The following is a 22,280-nucleotide window of genomic DNA, read 5'->3' on the forward strand; positions in this document are numbered from 1 at the left end:
CACTGCTATTTGCTGACTCCTCAAAACCAGACCGGCTGAGACGACTTTGCTGACGAACTCTTGATTTTCCACGCCTTGTGTCCTAGTGACACACATCTAAAACACATGAAGTGCCTTTGAAGTCACTTACCAGAATGTGTCCTTAAGTGACCTGTTAGCGCATCCCTCCTTTGGCAGGCATAACTGCAAAGATGACATTTAAAAGGTTTTTCCCCTGTGTGTAGTTTAATGTGGCGGAGGAGGTTTCCCTTCTGAGTAAAGGAAGCTCCGCACTGATTACACTGGAATGGCCGTTCACCTTAAAATGACATACAAAAAAGGACATTTAATGGTTATGTGGGTATCATGCTTACCCTCACACCCTTTCCTTTTTGGAAGGGGAAAGAATGAGATACTGGATCAATTTCTTTCTACAGAAACACACAGAGCCCTTCCGTTGACTTCAGTGGGAGTTACTGCAGCTCTGGTGTCAGAGCTTCTCATAACATATGTAGACTATGGAAAACACTGTACAGTTTTTCCATGGAAATAAAGTGTTCTGGAGGAGGCTGATTCCAACAAGCTAGCAACTTTTAGAAAAAAAATGGGCTTATCTTACTGCACGTTGAAACCCAAGATGCTCACTGGTTTGTTGCCAAAGTATAGCACAAAGAGAAATACACATACAGACTGGAAACGGCAGCACAAAACCAATCTAACTTGTGTTTTGTGTCTAAAATACTTCAATTACGTAGTGCCTTTCATCCAAAATCCTTAAAATGCCCCACAAACACACTTAGACTGACATTTGATCCTGATAAGAAGAAAAGGGGGTAAAGTGAGGCACAGAAAAGTGAGTAACTTGCTATAGATCATGTGTGGCATCAAGGACAGAAGAAGGAAGTCCTGATTTTAGTATCCTTTGATAAAAATAAGTAGTCTAGATTACAAAAAATTCAGTATTCAGCTCTTACAAGAATAATAGAGAGATATTTACCAGTGTGGCTACGCTTATGAACCATCAAGACATTGAGGCTAATACATGCTAATCCACAGATATCACAAGTCATTTTTCCACTAGCTGGCCTGATGTTGTCATAGGAATCCGAATGTCTTTCCAGTTTAATGCTTTCATATTCATTATATTCTCTAGGATAGGTGTAAGGCAGTTCAGATTCTTCAGGGGTTTCCATTGGCTCTGAATGTAAAGCACTCTCCTCTCTTTCACTGTATTCACCTTTCACTTTAACCACACCATCTGCAGGTGAAACAAAGCACAAAAGTGAAAAATGCTCATCTTTAGGCACAAGGAAGTATCTTAGGAAAAAAACAAGTATTACAGCAAATTACATTATCAACCTTCCTAAAAGTTTTATTTAAACCCCCAAAGATGAAGAAATGCAGTTGACACGTGAATCTTCGTGGGTCACGTACACTTCGTGATACTCACAGTGAGAGAACCTTTAAAACCACTGTTATTTACCTTTGATGGATAATTTCCTTCTACTATATAAAATATATCACAATACAAACTCCTGCAATGACAGGGCACTATCCAGGCTGTTCCTGTGAATTGGAAATCTAGAAAGACACTTATTTAAAAGGATATTTATATCTTCCCATGGAACCTCTGGTGCCTGAAAGGTGATTTCCTGATAAATAAATGCATCCCAGAAACAGGAAAAGATTCGCCCAAAGTCATATTGCAAGTCCATGGTAAAGAACCCAAGGACTCGTGAAGATCCATGGCCTTCAGACAGGTTGCTGGTTCTGGAGCCATGTCCAGAGAAAACAAAGCCATTGCCTTAAATGACTATAATTTCATGACAAAGAGGCAAAGGCAACATGTAGCCAGTAATTTACTAACAATAATGTTCCATTTTAGTCCCACTATATAAACACCTGATGAGTCCCAAGTTCTGTTGTTGAATTTCCTTTCCACCATTAACTCCAGCGTCACCAGCACTTGCATACAAATCCTCATTAAAAGCCAGGATAGCTTTTCCTTCTGCTTAAAGCTGACTTTTCATCCAGACAAGAGCTGAAGGTTATGCCTCAAGCTACCAATTGAAGAAAAGCACCAAGAGATCAAATACAAAGCTTCCTGTTTGAAAGTACTGCTCTCCTGGCCACCTGCTCCTCTCTCAGACTGAGGGTTAGACAGTTAAATCTGGCACTGAATCACTTGTCCTTTCTCCAAAGTACAGACCATGGACTGCTGAATATGCATTAACTCTGGTTCTGAGTAATAAACCACATCAAATGCAGAGAACAAACAATGGGTAACAGCGAAAATGAGGTGGCAACATAAAAGCAGCCCAGAAAAATAAAGATCTGGCAAGCCATGCTTTATGAAATCAACATTTTCAACTATATTTCAGTGGTAAATTCCCTCCTTGAGCCCAGATGTTTGCACTGAGCCCTGTCAATCTCTTACTTTGGGTTGAAATGAGGCAGAAGAAACAGGTGGGTGGTAATTTCTTCAGCCTATGTGAGAATCTACAGTAGTGTGGAAAACTCCACGATTCCTCCCGGTGCTCTCCCTAGATGATGATATCCATCCACATCAGGGTGGCTTTTCCACCCATTCTGTGTGCTTTTATCCCCTGTCTCAGATGGTTTTCAGAGTTTGGCTTTGGGACTGATCTTTAAGGTCCCTTCCAACCCAAACCATTCCATGATTTTATGATTCCTGCTTCCACTGAAACAGGGTTTCCTCTGCAGGTGCCTTTGCTGCCAATTTTATGTCCGAGGGTGTGAGAGTGATCCTGCTTTGAAGACTCCTTCAAAATTAGTTTATACATTCATTTCCATTACTCTAAGGACAAATTCCTACCAATACCTGAAAGCAGCTTTCAGCAGAATCTCTTTCCCCACCCCCAAACCCAAGGTTTGTTGGTTGTCTTTTTTCCCTCTCAAAAGGAGGCAGCTCCAAATTAATTTGCTACATCCTGCAGAGCACGGTGAAAGGAAGTGCACGTTGCAGCTGCACCTTGGTGGTACTTTCAGAAGCAATTTCAATTCCCACTTTCTACTTAACGTCTCACCTTTGGTCTGCATCAAATGCAGTTGCTTAGTGCTGGAGGACCAGAGAAGACTTCTCTACAGTTTTCTGCTGTTTCTCACCACAAGCTCACAGGTTTTCACTCTTTTACAGTACTGCCAGTGTTCCTGTAGCGCGGCACGAACACCAGTTTGAGTTCCTCATGGCAAGCCCTTACTGAGTGGCACAAACTGGGCAAATCATCCTACAGCTCCCCCATGGAAAATAAGCACCTCTGCATTTTCCACATCGCCGACTGCTCATGATATTTGTGTGTTCTGACAGCAACAGAGAAGGATGCACCCCAGCTCTGAGCAAGGCTCTCCCACCACTGCCTCCCCCAACAACCCTCACTCCCACTTCAGCTGGCAGTGTCGTCCCACCAAAGCTCCACTGCTCTTCAGTTTCCATGTAGGCATTTGGAGAACCTCAATAGAAAAATCTCACCTTCTGTTGACTGAGAACAACCAAAAGAACAAGGGAAGAAGTGGGGTTTTAACCAAATAGGTGTTAGAAGGGTTGGGATTTTTCTCTCCTAACACTCCTGTTATTCTTTAGAGTCTATCTTCCTGAGAGCATGACAAAAGGAAGCTTTGGTACAAAGCACTCAGAAGAAAGGACAACTCAGTACCGGTCAGAGAACCAAGTAGCTGCAGAGGTCTGAAGCAACCTTTTGCAGCCCTGACTTTTGCTCTGTGTACTGGCAGCACAGGGAACCCTAGGAGATCAGGAGACCGGCAGCTGTGTGCAAAGGTTTGTATCTGCCACTCAAAACTCACATTTCAAAGAGATCAGGGTCCACCTTCAGCGAGAGGAAAGTGGCTGTAACTTCAAGCAGAACAGGGAAATTCAACTGAGGAAAAGCACCTTTATCCCCAACACCACACACAAAGCTCCCCCAGTTGAACAAAAGACGTGCTGTCATCTCTCCCCTGCTTAGGAAAGTAAAGAGCTTGTAAGAGGGGAAAAAACATTCATGGTGTCCAAGCCCAGGTAACTATTTTTCTTGAGGCAGCTCAGGAAGGTAACAACAGTACAGCAAAGCCCTGTTGTGGATTTGACACAACAAAGCACCAGTGTGATGTGTTAAGGCTGATGCACATGGTTTCATTTCCTGGGGAGATGACTGCAAGATGAAAGGCATGACTCCAGAGTAATATTTTTGTTTCACCTGAAACATTGTAAAAACAATGAGTTCTGGAAAAAATCCAAAATAAAGCTGTGGTGGCAACTGCAGACTGAGTCACGGCATGAACAGGGCTTGTGTACGTTAGAAAATGCATGACTAAAGAAAGGAGGCACCAGCAGCAAACAGGACAGGCCTGAGCATTATCTTGGCTATTCCTCCCAGGAGGAGGCCCCGGAAGGAAAACCCCCCAATTCCTATATTTACTCAAATACCTTGGCATCAGACCCAGAGAAAAGAACATCAGTTTGGTCCCGTCGTTAAGCAAAGTTTACCAGCAGTGCTCTGAAAAGCACAAAGAATATAAAGCAGAAGCTATTAAAGACAACAGCACAAAAGGGTGATGTTACTCAAGTGTTTTACAAGGAGCGGGGTCATAATCATGAAATCCTCAGCACATGCAAAAAGTCAGCTGGGTAACAAAGAAACTTCATCATCTTAATGTGGCACTTTAATGCTGCTGCTGATTTGCTGTGCCAATTCCGAGATAATGAGCCCCTAATGCTACAGATGTTCAGGCAGACTAAAGGGGGAAAAGAAAAAGGGAAAGCTTTTCTTGTAGCCATTTCCTAACTATGCAATTAAACAAATTGTGAAAGCACATAAATAGTTTACCAGGTTTTGACAGCTGTTAATAGAAGTCAGATGCCAAAGAACAAGAAGGGAGTCAATACAGGCACATATTGAAGGATTCTGGTGCTTACCTGGATTTGACAGGTATTAACTGCTGGATTCAGCACTGTTCCCTCCACAAATCATCCCCAGAAACGGCAATATAAAGCCTAAACCCAGCGTAGTCCTGCTAGAGCTGCTCTCTTCCCAGGATGAGAGATTCCTGCACCTAAGGCAGCTTGAAACACAAGAGCCCTATGTGTGGAAACTGAAAAAGGCAGCAGAGTTTCCAGATTCAAGTCAGAATAAACACCTCTGCCATGGAATTAACACACTGAAGGGGAAAGATTTGCCATGAATTAAACCCAACCCTATCCCTCAATGAATATAGAGAGGTTTGCAGTTTGCATTGGAATGACAAACATCAAAATAACCAGCAATGCTGTATCTAAGGGTTTTTCCTTAAATAACAAGAAAACAAGGACACACACATACATGTGTATATTGAACATCTGGAGACTATAATGGGGAATTATAACATGCGAAGTGACACAAGAGCAATGTGAGATTGTTGGGGTTTTAATAGAGTCAACACAGAGATAAGGCAACTTGTCTCCATGTCTGTCTCACCCCACAGCAAAGTTCAATTCTAGGGAAGCAAAAGGAGTTCCAGGTTCCTTGGCCCAACCTGGCCTTGTTTCTCGCACAGACTCCAGTGATAAGCTCCCTTTTTACAACCGCAACAATGCTTTTATGAGATTGAAGCTTTTATGAATCCGTGTTTGCCACCAAAGGAGGGAGCAATCACCCAGGAGCACTATCAGCTTCCAGCTAGACAGCAGTGGCCACAACAGTGGCAAAGACATAGTGGCAATAACCATGTGCTCCCACACACGGTGAGTACAGCACCAGGCCTGGCCTGCTCAGGTCTTAAGCACCAAAAATCCCAAGTGTGGCATTCACCGCCTCTGTTCTACTGAGGAAATCACTGGAAATCCACAGATTTCACTGCCTCCACTTACTAAAATTATTACTTGGACAAAGTTGGCACAAGTTCTTCTCTGTGAAGGTGCCGAGGCACTGGCACAGGTTGCCCAGAGAAGCTGTGGCTGCCCCATCCCTGGCAGTGTTCAAGGCAAGGTTGGATGTGGCTTGGAGCAACCTGCTCTAGTGGAAGGTGTCCCTGCTCGTGGCAAGGGATTGGAACTGGATGAACTTTAAGATCCCTTCCAACACAAACCAGGCTGGGATCCTGTATTTGCCTTATTTTATCTGTGTGCCTTCCAGTACTGTTGTTCAGTCTCCATTTTGTACAATACCCAAGCACTATGTTGCTTAGATACTGTACGAAGCACCTTTGGGTGGTAATTCCCAAATGAATCCGTGTGGTACGCACCTGGTGGAAATTTCACTCTAAAAACATTCTGTGGTAATGTGTTTCTTTGGGTTTATTGTGACTTGAAACAAAAATAGAAACAAACAAAATTGAAATGCATCACTGAGAATTAGAAAGGAAAAAAAGAGAACCTGACCCAGGCATCATTTTCCAAGTGGTCGGATGCATATTTTCTACTTCATTAATACCAGGGTCTCTCTAGCATTAAAACACAGAATAATTTCTCTAGTTGTACAGTTCATTACAAGCAAAACTCAATAAAACATAACCAAACAACACGCATCATCTCCAAGCTCATGTGAGCCAGGAAACTTGAATTGTGTAACTGGTTCGTAAAGCATCGTATTCAAAGAGAAGATTTTTCTTGTAATTACATATATTCCTCTATAAATCTATCATTTCACACCCAGTATTTCCACCTCTTCCCAATTTCTGCCTAATAAGCATCTAGTGGGAATTATTTTACTTTCTTTCAAAATGTTGCTACAGGAATTAAAATTCTATTAACAGAAATAGGGAGAAACGAAACATGTTCTCCAAAGGGAGCACTACCAAAGCTGGAGCTGAGCAGGACAACCCCACAGCCCCAGGCCATGGCTCAGGGCATTCAACTGACGCTACAAAATCTGGGGACGCAGATGCCATCACCTGAGACAACATGACCAGGGGCTGGATATGGTCAGTGCCATGCTGAAACTCCCACAGGATTTTATTTTGGGGTTTTTTACTTACAAAAGGCACCAACAGCTTGCTGGTTTTCCTCAACTGTCTATACCGGAGCACAGAGGATCGGGGGAATGCCACCCCTCATCCCCAGGCCTCCAGCACCCAGTTTTTCCAAAGGCCAGCTGAATCTTGGTTCATTTCTGACACCTGTTAACATAACTCTTTCAAATCTCAAGAGCTTGAAAGTCTCCCTCTTAAAAAAGCCACACGTAACGATATGAAACCGGACAAGTTCTTCCCTTCCGTCCCAGGGAAGAGAACTGCACTCACAGAAAACACTTCTAAAATGACAATTCCTGAAGTCCAGAAAGCCACATACAGCCACAACCGTTAAATCAGGCTGCAATTAGACACTTAATCAGAGAACATCTGGACCCAACACTCAGACTGAGAAAGGCCACATATTAAATTCAGATAATCACCTTCATTAGTTATATCAGGGGACCTATTACTAATATGACCACTCAGGCACGAGCCTCTCTGGTCAACTGCTTCTGTAAATGAACTTCAAAGCTGAGAAGCTGAAGAGTTTCATTCAGCCTTTTCTTATAATCCATCATCCTCTTGTGTTTGATATAAAAAAGTATTATATGAAAATATAGTCTAATAATATGAAGAACAGGGAAATCTGTGATCAATCTCAATGGAGTTTTAACTGAAGACAAGACGTGGGTTAAGAAGTTGTTCAAATTCCTCAAACAATATAAACTTCACAAAACTCAGTGTATTGATTTGATTCAACTATAAACTATTTGCCTGTAGTAAATAATTAGATTTCAAGACTTGAATTCAAGATTACAAGGATATTCTCTCCAAATTCAGGGTTTCATCATTAAATACTTTAAATTAAATTACTTTTAGCCTGCTCTTCTCCAGGAGCACGTGTCCACTCAGTGTTTCCTTAGTAATGTCCAGGCCTGTCCACCAAACCCAAACTCGGAGCAGAGGGGAAGGCTTGGAACCAGATGAGCTTTAAGGTCCCTTCCAACGCAAACCAGTCTGGGATTCCATGATATCTCCCAGGCAAATTCAATATTCTGCTGACAATGATGGGTTAATTGGAATAAGAAATAGCTGATTTTTTCTGACTCCTTCAAGGCCATCAGAATGTCTGAGTTCCGGGATCAGCTCTAGGCTTCCCATCGTGCAGGATAGGCCAAGCTGATGTCAGTCACTTAAGGCTGCGGTGGGACAACCCACTGTTGATGTCACTGAATGTTCTTGGGTGCATTCCTGCTGCTGCTGGTACAGTACAGAGAGCTAAAACAAAGTCGAGAGGATCTTCTGGTGATAAGACTCAGACACAACTCTGGGTTCATGTGTAGCCACCAAAGCAGAGGCCTGACACAGTGGAGCAGCACAGACTCCTTGCCTGGTTTTAACACTTACAGAAATCCCCTGTTAAGTGAACTTCTGCAGCACGGTACTGCTGATGTTGTAAGATAACCTCTGAGTCCCATGAGCAGCCAGGCTCGATCTGGGCTTGGGAGATGTAATAGCTGATAAAAAACGGCACTTCCTTTTTGAGCAGATAAGTGCGTGTGTGTGAGCAGCACCACTGGAACCTCAGTGCACGGAGGCGAGGGCTTTTCATCCCCTCCTGGCTCCCTTCAGCCTTTTACCCCCCTCTTTCACATACCTAAATGCAGCAGCAGTCAGCATCCAGAAACCACAAATGTAGCTTCTATTGCTTTTTAGTTCACAACCAGGAAAGCTCACTAACATTCAGAACACCCCCAAAATCAGCAGCCTCAACAGATGAGAGAATTTAGACATAAACTTGACTCTGACTCCCATAGGGAAGAACATGGCCTTTTTCTTTCATTTTTAAATGAAAGATGCTTCATCTATGGCCACCAAAGGTAACAGGGTTGGGGACACATAAAAAGACCAGAGAAATTCAGCGCTTCCTCTCCTCCCTGGCTCAGGGTTTGCCTCTTCTCAGCCCAGACACAGGAAGCACCATGGGAACAGTGTATTTTTATGGTTGCAGGCAAGCGTGCACCATGTGCACCACTGCATGCAGCTTCATTCCCCTGAGGCAAAAAGCGGGGGGTTCTTTCTTTTTTCCTCCTTGCTCTCCAGCAGGCTTTTAATTAACATATATACTCCAGCCTTCTGCCTAATTGTTTGCCCTGTACTTAGCACTCAGCATGGCTGAAGTCCTTTCAAAAGCAGGACAGGTTGAAGCCTCTACATTATTGAGTGCCTTTATGAAATTTCTGTAGCCTTTTGAAAGGACCAGAGTACCACTTTCTGCAGCTTTGGCATAAAACCCCACCAAACTAGAGGCAGACAACATCTAGATATGAACAGGCTCCAACTTCCGCTTAAAGTCTCAGAGGTTGGAACTAGATGATCTTTAAGGTCCCTTCCAACCCAAACCATTCTGATTCTATAAAGCTCACAGTGTATTTAGAGCACCAGCCATTAATAATGGAAGCTTCACAAAAAGCGTATAGTCCAAGGAATGGAAGATCACTACTGAATGGCTGGCAAAACATGGAAAAAAACCATCATTGTGCTGAAGAAAAACACGTTACAGACATGTTAAGGCAGTGGAAACCAGGTTATCAAATGCTTGATCTCTCTCTTAGTGGTCTCACCTTCAGCAGATGAACAAGCCCTGTGGGCATGGCTCATGCAGGGATTTGGGATTAAAGAGTTTGCAGTGTTGCAGGCTGTCATCTGCAATGAATTGCAAGGATGCTGAAGTGGAATTGCTTACTCACAAAGGGGATGGATGATGGATACCGGGATTAACACTTATGAGAACCACACCAACATCTTTTCAAGACTTCTCTACAAATTTGACATGTAAGGAGGGTATTAGTGATCACATCTGGAAAAGGGACAAGTAGAGCTTTTAGGTTTTTCAAGAGACAGACTTTTCAGGTGCACACAGGACACAATCCATTTCCCAAGAGCAATCACCCATCCTGAGATTTCTATCATGTGATTCCGGAGAATACTCCATACTCATTTGTACCAGGGTTAGTGATCCTGAAAGATCACACTCCCACCCGGGCAGCACCACTAGAGCATGGCTCCACTTATCCAGAAGCACAACAGATAGTTACTGAGCCACAAGCATTGCTCCTAACGGAGCTGCTCCTGCTCTTCAGTAGGCATGATATGTAAACAAAGATTATTTGGGAATTTTAGTATCCTAGCTCTGTCAGGAATTTAGACACAGCTACGGCTGTTCACACAGCCTCGAGGACTTCAGCACACGTAAAGACAGCAGATTTATCGTGCTTCCGGTATCAGAATGACTGCGGAGAGCTGTATGTGAAGCAATGGAGTAAACACTACATGGATTTTAGTTTGTGCCATTTCACACTGAGATACTGCAGCTTTTCTGTGCATTTCCAACAGCTTTCTCCCAGTGGTTGTGTCTTTATTCCTACAGTGAGAATCAAAGAATTGAGCACCACGGTACTAGGTCCACACTCACTTTATAATGAAGGAATGCTCTCATGGTAAGGGAGACAATCAGAGGGAAATGAGGTTTTATTGATATTTACAGTGTTATCTTTGAGATGTGAATTCTCAGTATTTGCATTCCAGAACAAATTGCAAAGAGAGTGCAAGAGATCAGCAGTGATGTAGAACAATGAACGGTGTACGAGAGCAGTGTCAGCATCAACATTCTCTCACAAGTGTCAAAGTTGCACCTGACATATGCGTGTGGAAAAGAGCCTGAGGAAAGGTGCTCAAGGTGACATAGGACAGTCAAGGAATGGAAAAAGAGCCTTGCTTGATGCCATGATGCTGTGTGTGCAAGCAGAATACACTGCTCCTGGAATGGGGAGGTGAGGAGAAGCTAAAGCAATTCCTCTTGGATGGTCAATATTCCCAGTTCCTCTTGGAGGGGGTTGTGAAAGAAATCCTTTCCTGGCTTTCTCCATGCACAGTTAAGGGATGGAGGAAGGGGACAGGGGAGGGCAGGGACACTGGGGAAGCAGAGGTGGAAGTGAGTGAATGTGAGTGGGAATGGTAGAAGGGATGGACAAATAGCTGGAACATGGCTGCAAAGATTTTATGTGCTGTGGGATCGGAAAGAGAGATCAGGTGCCTTGGATGTAGAAAAGGCTCAAACCCATCCACATTCTGTGGATAAAAACATTAAACTTCTCTTTTTGGGGTAAGCAGAGCAGAACTCACCTGCCCAAGCTAGATCCCACATTGCAGACATGTACACTAAGCTACTCTCCACTGACTATAAATGGAGTCCTGCCGAGAAGCAGCTGCTCTGGGGACAGGAGGGATTTCACCCTGTCACACAGCCAGATTTGGTGAGGAACCTGTGAGCTCTCATTGCACCAACTGCCAAACAAGGCCAGGCACCACTGCAATTCACCTAGACACCAGGGTTGTAGATACCCAAGGGAGATAACTTCTCCCTTCTGATGGGCTCTTGCTAGTGCAGCATTTCCCTCGAGGGTTTTATCTTTTCTACTTTGTTAATAAATAGAAAAAGTTTCATCTTTCATAATGCAAAAGTTTAACCCTGAACATTTCATGTCAGTCTAAAATAATCCCATTTCCATTGCAGGACACAACTTAAAGCTGCTTGGGCATCCAAGACAGAGACAATTCCTTAGTGATACATAAATGCTACCTCAGAACTGACCCCAGCCACAGCCATCATTTGTCCTGACAGTGCCACAGTGCCATGGCCGTGCAGCATTTGAAAGGCCACACGAACCTGCCTTTTCCCCAGGATATGGACACCACATCCTCCACCGGGCAGCATCTTTCACTGTTTGTGGTTGAGAACTGGCATAAATGAACACACTCAGCTAACTGGCAGGAAGGTTTATTCATGCTGTGATTTCACTTTAGCAACTTCTACCTCAAGGAAGCGATTCAAAGTCTCTTGCTCTACATCTGTCATCTGCACAGCTCCTGAACCCTGAGGGGCTGCAAGACTGCTGTATCCAGGAGCTGCTTCTTTTACCTTTTAGCTATTAAATGAAGATGGGCTACTAGTTTTTAAAGCTACGCATAAATATACACTTACGTAAGACCTCTTCAATAAGAAATAGTACCTATTGGTTTAATATTTTGTTCATACCTGTGTCTTCTTTCAGAGCTGTATAGGAAGGGTTTACTGTTCAAACTAAACAACATGGTAAACTGGCCAACCTTCTGCCCACCCACAATTTAAAGCACAGGATTACTGCCACAGTTTGAAATGTTAAAGAGCTGGGTTGTCCTATGAATTTGAGGTAATTTATCCTTTCTTTAAAACAAAAAGCATGTTATTTTTCAGATATCGGAGTAGCTCAGCAACATTAATAAAAAGTACATTTGTCATATGCAAACTACTTTCAAGAACTTGTATGCTCCAACACATCTTGAAGAGCTCACCCTATACACAGGGTTTTATCTTGCTTCTGTAAAAGCGACCTTTAGGAAATGCACATGAGGTTCTCTGGTGGGACACAGTTACTCCTCCTCCAGAGCATGTTGAAACGCTCTAAAGTAATTGCATTGTACATCCTTTTACAGCCATACAGAAAAACCAGAGCCATGATCTAGAGTAAACTTCCTAATCACTCTCACAGCATGACCAGATGATTCAAAAGACAAAATATAACTATTACTTTTCAGAATTCAGTCTCCACTTTACCTTCTGTTTCTTCATTAGACTGATTGCGTTCCTTCATATCTTCTGCATTATCCATCCTTTCCATTTCCTGGGATTTGTTCAGATTACAGTCTGTCAAAACCTCCTGTCCTTCTGAAAAACACCCCAAACCACAACAATTAATTATTTATGCTCCAAGAGCATTTCCAAGTGATTCCCTCAAAGTATCTGCAAATTCCTGGTGCTGCTCATCATAGCCACAGTGTTCTGCCTGCAGAGGCATTAGGATGGATTTGCTTCTCAAAGTCATGGACAAACATAGGATCTCACATAGGATCGCATTATTCTTGCTTCCCTGATCCAAACTTCCAGCTTTTTCCTGAAACATTTCCTTCCCCACTCTGCAGTCTCCCCCCCCCCAGCTTTTAGTATAATTTTCCAATATTATATTGAATATCCACAGTTTTATTTCAATTCTGCAATTTCCCTTTTGCCTTCAGCACCCATCTTTGTTGTGGTGCTATTCAGTGTCCTGGGAATTGAAATAAGCTGCAATGCAGACATTTTGCTCCATATAAACTTCAATTTCTTCAAGAGAGGGTGAAAGAACATAACTTGAAGCACTGTACCTGCAGCCAATGGCTGTTCCTGAGGATTACTTAGGTCCATACCTGCCTCTGAACCTGCAAAAAGACAGAAAAGCCGTCAGATTTGTTTAATATTCAGAACCATTTGTGACACAGTCGTTCTAATCCTATAAATTCCCGTTTTCTTGATTGCAAGCAAAAGTGAAAAAGCAAAACTTTCCCAGAAATAAATACCAACTCATTCTTCTGTTTCCTTGGACAACCTTGAGCACTGGCATGTGCCCAGAAAAGGGATTAAATGTTATTTTCTAACTTTGAACTATTGCAGAACAGAGTAACTTACCCTTGCCATGTACCATCCGGCAAATACAGCGGTGGGGTAGTAACTCTGTAGGAAGTGAATTTCTATAAAGCACAAAGGTTACATTCCTTTTCCAACACAGAGGAGAAACTTCTCTTCATGACACCTACTTCCCATGACACCTAATTCCCATTCAGAGATTCTGATAGGGATTTTTGAAGGAATTTAGAGGGCTGCATTGTTTCCAATGCACTCAGAAGAACGTCTGAAGACAAGCTGCAGGTTTTTCCATCTCCCACTGCAGTGCCTGAATTCAGGGTGGTGAGGTGAACTGGAGGCAGCTCTGACCTGTCCAGTGAAGCCTTTACTCAGCCCCTTGATGTCTTGAGATGTCGTCAATGTAAGGGTTGATTTTCTTCACAGTGTCACAGCTGCCTGCTTCCTTCCTCCCTTCTCTCCTCTATTTTTATATACCATAAAATCTTTCCTCATCTTTGACCATCAAATAGTAGCCCCCAGCCTGGCAGAATTCCTTCCTGGTAGTTACATAACTGCAGCGCACTCACAGTGGCTGTGAGGTGTTAACCACCACTGACATTTACCCAGAACTATCTCTCTTTACCGCCGCTGCCTATGGAACATTTCTGTGGTCTCTGCAACGTCAAAATACAAAGCTCTGTTAACTACAGCAAAGCAGCCTGGTAGCAGAGGAGGCTTTCCAAAAACCTGCACCAGCAGAGGAGGGGCTGATGCCTCCAACAAAATAAAGGCAAAGTCCAAGACAACAGAACTCTCCAAGGGGGGTTTTCCCTGTTTGGTTCATTGTTTTCTAACCAAAAGCACTCAGCTCCCATCTCTCCGTAATGGGCCTCAGGGTTACATTATGTATATAGCTCCTACTACTCTTAACTGGCTGTTACCAAAGAACAACAAGGAAAACCAAACACTGTTAATGACTAGAGCTGGCCTGAGCTCTTCAGGGTGGAACTCCTGACTGGAGACAAGTGGTTTAAGCCATTAGCACTTACGAAATGTATCCTAAAATGAAATCAGAGCTCCTCTCCTTCCACTAAATACAGCATGAGTGGGAGCTTCTCATCAAGTGGCTTTTATTAGAGCTAAGAACATTGCTTTGTGGCCTAAAGATAGGAATGGAATTGAATGACAAAAAGCTCAAATATTTACTAAATTTGTATTTTTTAAATCAACACATTAGATGAAGGAAGTCCATGGTTAGAGCTCTTAGTTTGTCCTTGTTTCATTTATCATCACACCAGTAGAAGTGAGGGCCAAAGCAGCAAACAGACCAATTTATACTGCGAATACCGATGGGGAAACATCAGTAAATACGCAAACAAAATTCTCTCTAGCACTGATTTTAACTTTACATTGCAAGAATATAGACATTTCAATTGCACAGACCCTTGGAATTGTGCAAACAACTAAGCTTTGGGCAAGACAATTCCCCATCTCTCTGGAATACCTGAGTTGGAGTTTAGTTGCTTTCTGAAATCCTGGGCTGAGAAAATCCTGAACTGGCCAAAGCCAAAATTAAGGCAAAAAGGTTCCAGCCAGGGCAGGGGGAGGTGTGGGTGGGAAAACATAGCAATTGTGCTTTGCCCTGGGCTGCAGGAGGTCCTGAAAGGCAGAGCGAGAGCCCCTACACAGTGATTCAAAGTGGATAGTTCTGCACATGTTCCTGTGCAACTCTATTGGTTTAGAAACCATGGGATTCCCCAGGACATCACAGGCACTCCACCAAAGAGGCTGCACTGCTAAATCACATCACACAAGCTTCTGTGTGCCCTAAACAGTCCAAGCACCATCCTGCTATGAGCAACTCTGACCTGCAGCTGCAGGACAACCTGCTAGAGATCAGCACTGCCCGACCCATGCGACTGCTGAGCGGGACCTGCTCAGTCCTCAGCTTCTCATCTGCTTCCTAGTGGGATGGTCTCTGGGTTTATTCACACCTTATTGAGTGTAACAGGCTCCTGCCCATGATGGGCTGTTGGACAGCACAGTCACACGATCGTTTAGGTTGGAAAAGACCTTTGAGTGCATCTGAGTCCAACCATTAACTCAGCACTGCCCAGTCCACCACTAAACCATGTCCCCAAGTGCCACATCTACACACCTTTCAAATCCTTTTAGGGATGGTGACTCTACCACTGCCCTGGGCAGCCTGTTCCAACACTTAACAACTCTTTCAGTGAATAATTTCTTCCCAATATCCAACCTAAACCTCCTTCTGATGAGATAAGAACAACCATATGACATCTCTCTTTTCTGTTGAGAAATAAACCAGCCTTTCCACCACTTTCAAGCCTCCAACATCCACCCATCAGAATCTGCTTTCTTTATATTACTCCCAAGCAGCTTCTTAAAGCCCTAGTGGTCTTTAACTATTCAAGCTCAGGTCTCTTTCCTGAATAAAGTATTTTAAGCCAGATCCTCCACTATGTCACATAAGCATGCTGGAAGGAGGTCTAGGAAGCTTCCAGCCCTGACACTGTACAAATAAGACCATGTTCCTACCCAGCGTTCAGAGGAGAACGACGCAGGAGACCACTTACAGAACACATTAAGTCTTCTGGAGCTTCAAAGGGATGCACTGACCCGGGTGCACGGGAAGGAGATGCGTGCCTGTGTGTGCTGCAGTGGGCGCTCGATGTGCATTTACAAAGCAGAAGTAAAATCCGTGTGCTTTTGAGAGCAATCCTCAGGCATCCTGTGTCCCCCCAGCAGCCAAAGTGAGCACAGATACTCAAATCGCCCACTAAAAAAAGCACTGGGGCATTTTGACACGGAACTGGACTCACACTTTATCCTGATATTTGACCAGTTAATAGAAGTAACAAAACCCACCTGTATTTTAACACCCCCCAAACTGGATGTTTTTCAAATAAAGGGTAACACTGATACCCCTCCATCACCAGTGCAGCCATCAAAATGGGAGGGATGCCTTGAATTATTCTAACCTTACCTGTTTGCCTCCAAAGTGAAACCCAGAACGTTGCCTTTTTACTGCCAGCTGCAGGTTTCAACCCAACAGCATCACGAAGGGGACTTCTTTTCAAATCCTGTATGCTCTCAGTTCTTCTAGCACAGCACATGGAACAAACACAGCTCATTTCCTTGTTCGTGCCATCTTCAGGGGCACAAGCAAGGCAAAATAAAACACACACCAAACCCTGGCCTCTGCCCTACAGGTAGACCCCCTCTAGCCTTACCCCTAAATGCTCACAGCAGAGCCAGCACCTTTGTGATGTGCAGCACTCAACTGCTCTCACTCAATGTGGTTTTCACCTTCAAGCCACACAGAGGGAAAACCAAATTTCCCCACTGAATGGCCTTCTCCAGCACTTCCACTCTCAATGGCTTTCTGAAGAAGGCACCTGGACCAAAGAAACTCTTTACATGGTCTCTTAATACATTGCTGCTCTTAAGCACCACGTAATGCTCGAAGTGACAAGGACATTTTAAGTGTGCATGTCATTTTGGGAAGAAATCCTAAGATTAATGGAAATAATAGAAATCCTAAAGATAATGTTTTTTTCACATCGTAGCATGCGACCTTCTAAACCCAGCAGAATAACACTGACATCCAGATCAACACGTTCATCCCAGTGCAGCAAATCCCTCAACACGACCAAGCTGATCACAGGTTTTGGCTTCCTGGCCTCAGGTCTCAAATAGCTTCTCCTGCTGGTGCCTGTGTCCTGGGCAGTGACCATATGGGGCCTTCTTACACTGACAATCCAGGACAAAAGTGGTGTCCCTTTTTCCTCAACAGAAAATTCCCTTTCATCCCCTTCATCAGTGGAATTCAGGTTTCTCCAAGACCCACAGAAACAGAGACACTGCTCAGTTACTGTAGCCCAAGATACACAGAACAGCACTTTCACCTTCTGGATGAAGTTAATGCAACAAGCTCAGGCACATTAACTGATTCTCTGATCCTCATAATCCCCATGGACAGAGATTATTTGCATGTTAACTTTAAGCATACAAGAAAGAGGAACACAGAAAAGAGACTTCAATAACTTCAGGTGGAATGGCAGAAACGTGCTCCCTTTCTAACCAGACTCCACTGACACACCTAAAGAGCTTCCTTCTTCCATAGACACACAGTAGACCCAGCTGGACCAAGAAAATGAAGCTGCATTTTGAAGTGCCCAACTGGCACCAGAACCATTCTTTCACAACATCACTTATGTCTCTCGATTCAGTCAGATTCTAGGAGAGGAATTCTTTAAATACAAATATTTTTAAAGCTTTCAGCAAAGGAGAATACATTTTTTAAACAGGCAACTGCATCAAACTGACAATAACCAAAGACCTCAAGTCACTGAAACAGAAAAGAACCTAAACTCAAGTCCTTCAAATGATGAGTTGAAATAAAACCATTCAACTCTGACACAACAAATCGAGTGATGCTTTGCCAGGCTTGTTACAAACTCTGCTAATGCTCCTTTTCTCCCAAATCAAATTACACTGCAGCCCAAGATTAACTCACAACTTGGGTTTTGCTGGCTCTGAAAGTTACCTGCACGTTTTACAGGCAAAAAAAAAAAAACACCCCCTTTAATTCGTTAAAACCTACAATATGAACAGCAGATAAAGTAGGCTCTAAAGCCCAACTTTATCCTACACGTTGTGATGGTGCTGAAATTAAACAGAGATGGGGGAAAGAGCCCCGTTCGTTTCCTGTTTTAATTGCACCACGCGATGAGGTTTCTCCACACGGCTGCAGAAGGAGCCGCCGTGAACACCGGGAGGTGGAGCCCGGGGCGAGCCCCCGAGCGGCGGCGCTTCCCTCGCCTCGAGCCCGGGGAACGAGCGGGATCGTTTCTCACCTTCCATGCTCCGGCCGCGTTCCTGCCTCCACCTGCCCGCCTGGCCTCGGGACTGTCAGAGCGTAGCGGCCTCGCCTCCCGCGGGCACCGCGACATCCGGCCCGGCGACGGCGCTGGGCGGGCGGAGAGCGGCGCCGGGCGGCGGCCGGAGGAGGCGACCCGGCCCCGGGGCTTTGCCCTCCCTTGGAGCCCGCTGCTGGTGCTTCGGCGATGACACAGGCAGAAGCAGCCCCTCGGGAGGGGTAGCAGCGAGGTACAGGAGGCTGAGGGAGCATCTCCGAAACGGGAGACCAACAGCAGTGCAAGCGCCGGGCTCTCCACAGCAGCATCACCTCCAGCCTTCACTCGGCCATCCCCCAGAGGCTGGAAGATGGGATGGGCAGAGGGTGAACCCCGGGAACAGCCCTGCTCCCATACAACACACCAAGGGGCCGAAAGAAAACCCTGGAAGCCCTGTGGTTTAGAGGAAACCTCCCTCAGCATCACCGGAGATAAGCTGTGTCCCCACCATCAGAGGTGGCTCCATCAGTGACAAAGCCATGGCCAGTCCCTCGGCAGGGATACAGGCAGGAATGGGATTGAGGGGAGCAGTTCCAGGGGAAATAAACCAACAAGACAGGAGTAACCCCACCCCGAGGATTTACACATGCTCCTATGACACCCAGCTAGGTCAGGGTCTCCTTCAACCCAGAGTTCCACTCGGAAGCAGATGTGACAAGAAGCTGCTTTGTTTCCTGCAGTGCTGCCAGGTCGTGTGCACAGATCCACAGCCCATCATGGACAGCTAACCCAAAACACCTATTTTAGGGAGCCTTTCATCTTTAAAACCTGCAGCGAGTGCCAACACCCCAAAATAGCATTGGAAATCTTGCAATGGCTTGGGTTAGGTCACTCAAGGGACACCAACTATTCATATGGAGAGCGTAGCAGGGTGACACGGAGCTATTTTGCGTTGGCAGAGTCCTGACTCATTTCATTTCACACTGCAGAGCCAAGCAGGCTGAGCCTGGATTAGAACTGGTGCAGCGATTGTGCACTGCGGTACCCACGCACGTGAAAGAGTAACTTCTGTTCTACAAACTCCATTTTCCTTTGTGCTCAGTCTGTCCTGGCTCCATCTACACGTTCCATAAACATGGCAAGGCAGCCTTAGCTGTTCAACAAGTGCTGCTTTCATGGCATTACTTGTTCAGGGATCACACTCCTCAGATTGTACATTAAATGACTGAGATAAGCAAAACAAAAGGTAGCTGCTTTTCTTAGCAAAGTCACATTGCTATTTAGAAGAAAATCAAGTTACAAAGTTGTTTAATAAGTTAAAACAAATGAAAGCCAGGCCAGCAGAGTCTTGACTTCATGTGCAAGATGAGCACTTGTCATCATGGCATTTTGCTTCACCCAATACCCAGAGCTACTCACCAAAGAAAGGCCTAAAAAGGTAAGAGCTGGTTCTGATCTCAGATCAGCCCTGAACTCAGCTGTGCTTTAACACAGAGAAATCAATGTTTGATAGGAAGGTGGATGGAGGCTTAATGCATTTTTTTGTTCTTCTACTGGTAACACTCCCACATCCTGATCATCTAGAAGTTAACAAAGTGGCAAATGAAACTGTGATCTGACCTGATCACTTGGATGCAAACCCAAAGACAGTGAGTGCAAACTGCCATGGCTCAGGTGTGTGAGAACACGACATGGAGCCAGGATTCTCCTCCTTTCCGTGGAAGGTCAGTGGCTGCTTCTTCAATTGAGGCTTTTCCATCACTTGGAAAACAATTCTGGAAATACAGTGTTTAAAAAACAAAGATATCTGGGATAATCAAGCCCAATTCTCTGCTATTCCAGACCACCTCTGTATTCCCCTTCCAGAACCATTTAATAATTTGAAAGGCTTCTTGCTCCTATGAACTTCAAGGAAGACCTGGAAACTACTATGTGATGATCAGAAAGCTTTGTTTTACACCCCAGGATTATTCAGGGCCATTTTCTCCTACTCCCAGGTTTGTTCTCCAATTTAAACCTTTATATTCCCTCATATTTACCATCAGAAAACCAATAATGTCTTCTCTCTGCTTTTATTTCAAGGGCAGAAATCAAAAGAGCCTGGGTTTGCCAGCCTGTAAAAAACTCTGCAATGTTCATCAGGGCTCTCCTTCTCTTTAGATCACCCACCTTAAAGATCAGAGACAAAACTTGCGCTCTGCATCCCACGTAACATCTCTCCAAAGCCATGCACAGGTCATTCACATGCCCCTGTGCTCCTTGGAAATCTTTCCATGTATTTCCTAGGATAAAATATATTTGCCTTTTTAATATCTACTCATACCATGATCAAGTCCACAATATGTATTTTTTCCTCTTTATTACTTCCTACTTCAGCTTCTAGCTGCTAGCAGAAATAGCTAGAATGACATGACTTCACATCTTGCCCTGTTAAATCCTCCCCCTCGACCATTACCATGTGCTTAAAGAAAACCAGTTTTTCCCCTCCCCTGAGCTTACAAATCTGTAATGACAACTTATCAGTTAGAAATATTAGAGACTTGAAAAGCAAGGAGTCATCTGACTAAACACACAGACCAGAAGCCTAAGTTACAGGCTTATATAAATCTTTATAAAGATTCAAAACTGCAGACAAAGCTTTACAGAAAAGATCCCACTTTATAATAACTAACAAGCTGGGGACCGATGGGCTGTGTAGGGCTGTCACATCCTTAGGAACAGGGCATGTTCAGCCTGACCTGTGACTCGTTTGTAGCAGTTTACCAACTGAACCATTACAGTGTGAGTGTGAAATGTGAACTTTGAGTAAAACTGAAAACATTCACTACATGGGAACGCTGGATCTTTTGAGGTGGACCTAATTCTGAACTGTTGAGCAGCTCAAAGCCATTAAAAATGAAAACCCTGACACAGCTCTTCTACCTTAACCAACCACTTGAGAGTAAGTATCTTGGGTGAAGAAAGAAGAAAGTTGTAGCCGCTTCCCTGCAAAGAGAGAAGTGAAATAAAGAGGCAGCACACACATTTAGTAGGACAAGGGGTTTCACAAGACATTAAATGACAGGGACACTACTTTAAAATACCACCAGGCTTGAGTAAAAGTCTTTTCTGTCAGCAATATGATACCTTCTTTTCACACTTTTTTTTGCATACTTTATTAAACAGAAATCGTAACTTCAGTGCTTTTTTGCATGCAAGCATTGAACTAAAACTTTTACAGCTGTCTACAAAAATAACTCTCATTCCTGTGCTAGCTGGTTCCATATTTGTTATGCAAATACTATTACATCATTTTTGGACACTGTCCTGGGCTGAGGCCGCACAGTAAAATATGATTTAGGGAATTACCAGAGGCCACGGCTCCTGAGCTCCAGTCTAACAATGCGCAGTGTGGTCAGACCCAAGTACCCTCCTTTCCCTGCTCAGCTATTTCCCGAGTGGTTTTATAACACTCACTCTAGAAACAAAATATTTCTACTTTAAAGAGTTTCAAAGCCATGAGCAAGTCTTCCAAAACACATAACTGACTTAAAAACCAATGAGTACTTCAAGTAACAACCCCAGCCTGGGTTGGGTTGGAAGGGACCTTAAAGCTCCTCCAGCTCCAACCCCTTGCCATGGGCAGGGACACCTTCCACTAGAGCAGCTTGCTCCAAGTCCCTGTGTCCAACCTGGCCTTGAACACTGCCAGGGATGGGGCAGCCACAGCTTCTCTGGGCAGCCTGTGCCAGCGCCTCAGCACCCTCACAGGAAAGAGCTTCTGCCTAAGAGCTCATCTCAGTCTCCCCTCTGGCAGGTTAAAGCCATTCCCCTTGGCCTGTCCCTACAGGCCCTTGTCCCAAGCCCCTCTCCAGGTTTCCTGCAGCCCCTTTAGGCACTGGAGCTGCTCTAAGGTCTCCCCTTCAGGAGCCTTCTCTTCTCCAGGCTGCCCCAGCCCAGCTCTCTCAGCCTGGCTCCAGAGCAGAGCTGCTCCAGCCCTCACAGCGTCTCCATGG

This window comes from Psittacula echo (assembly GCF_963264785.1).
Source record: "Psittacula echo genome assembly, chromosome: 23".
NCBI lineage: Eukaryota > Metazoa > Chordata > Aves > Psittaciformes > Psittacidae > Psittacula > Psittacula echo.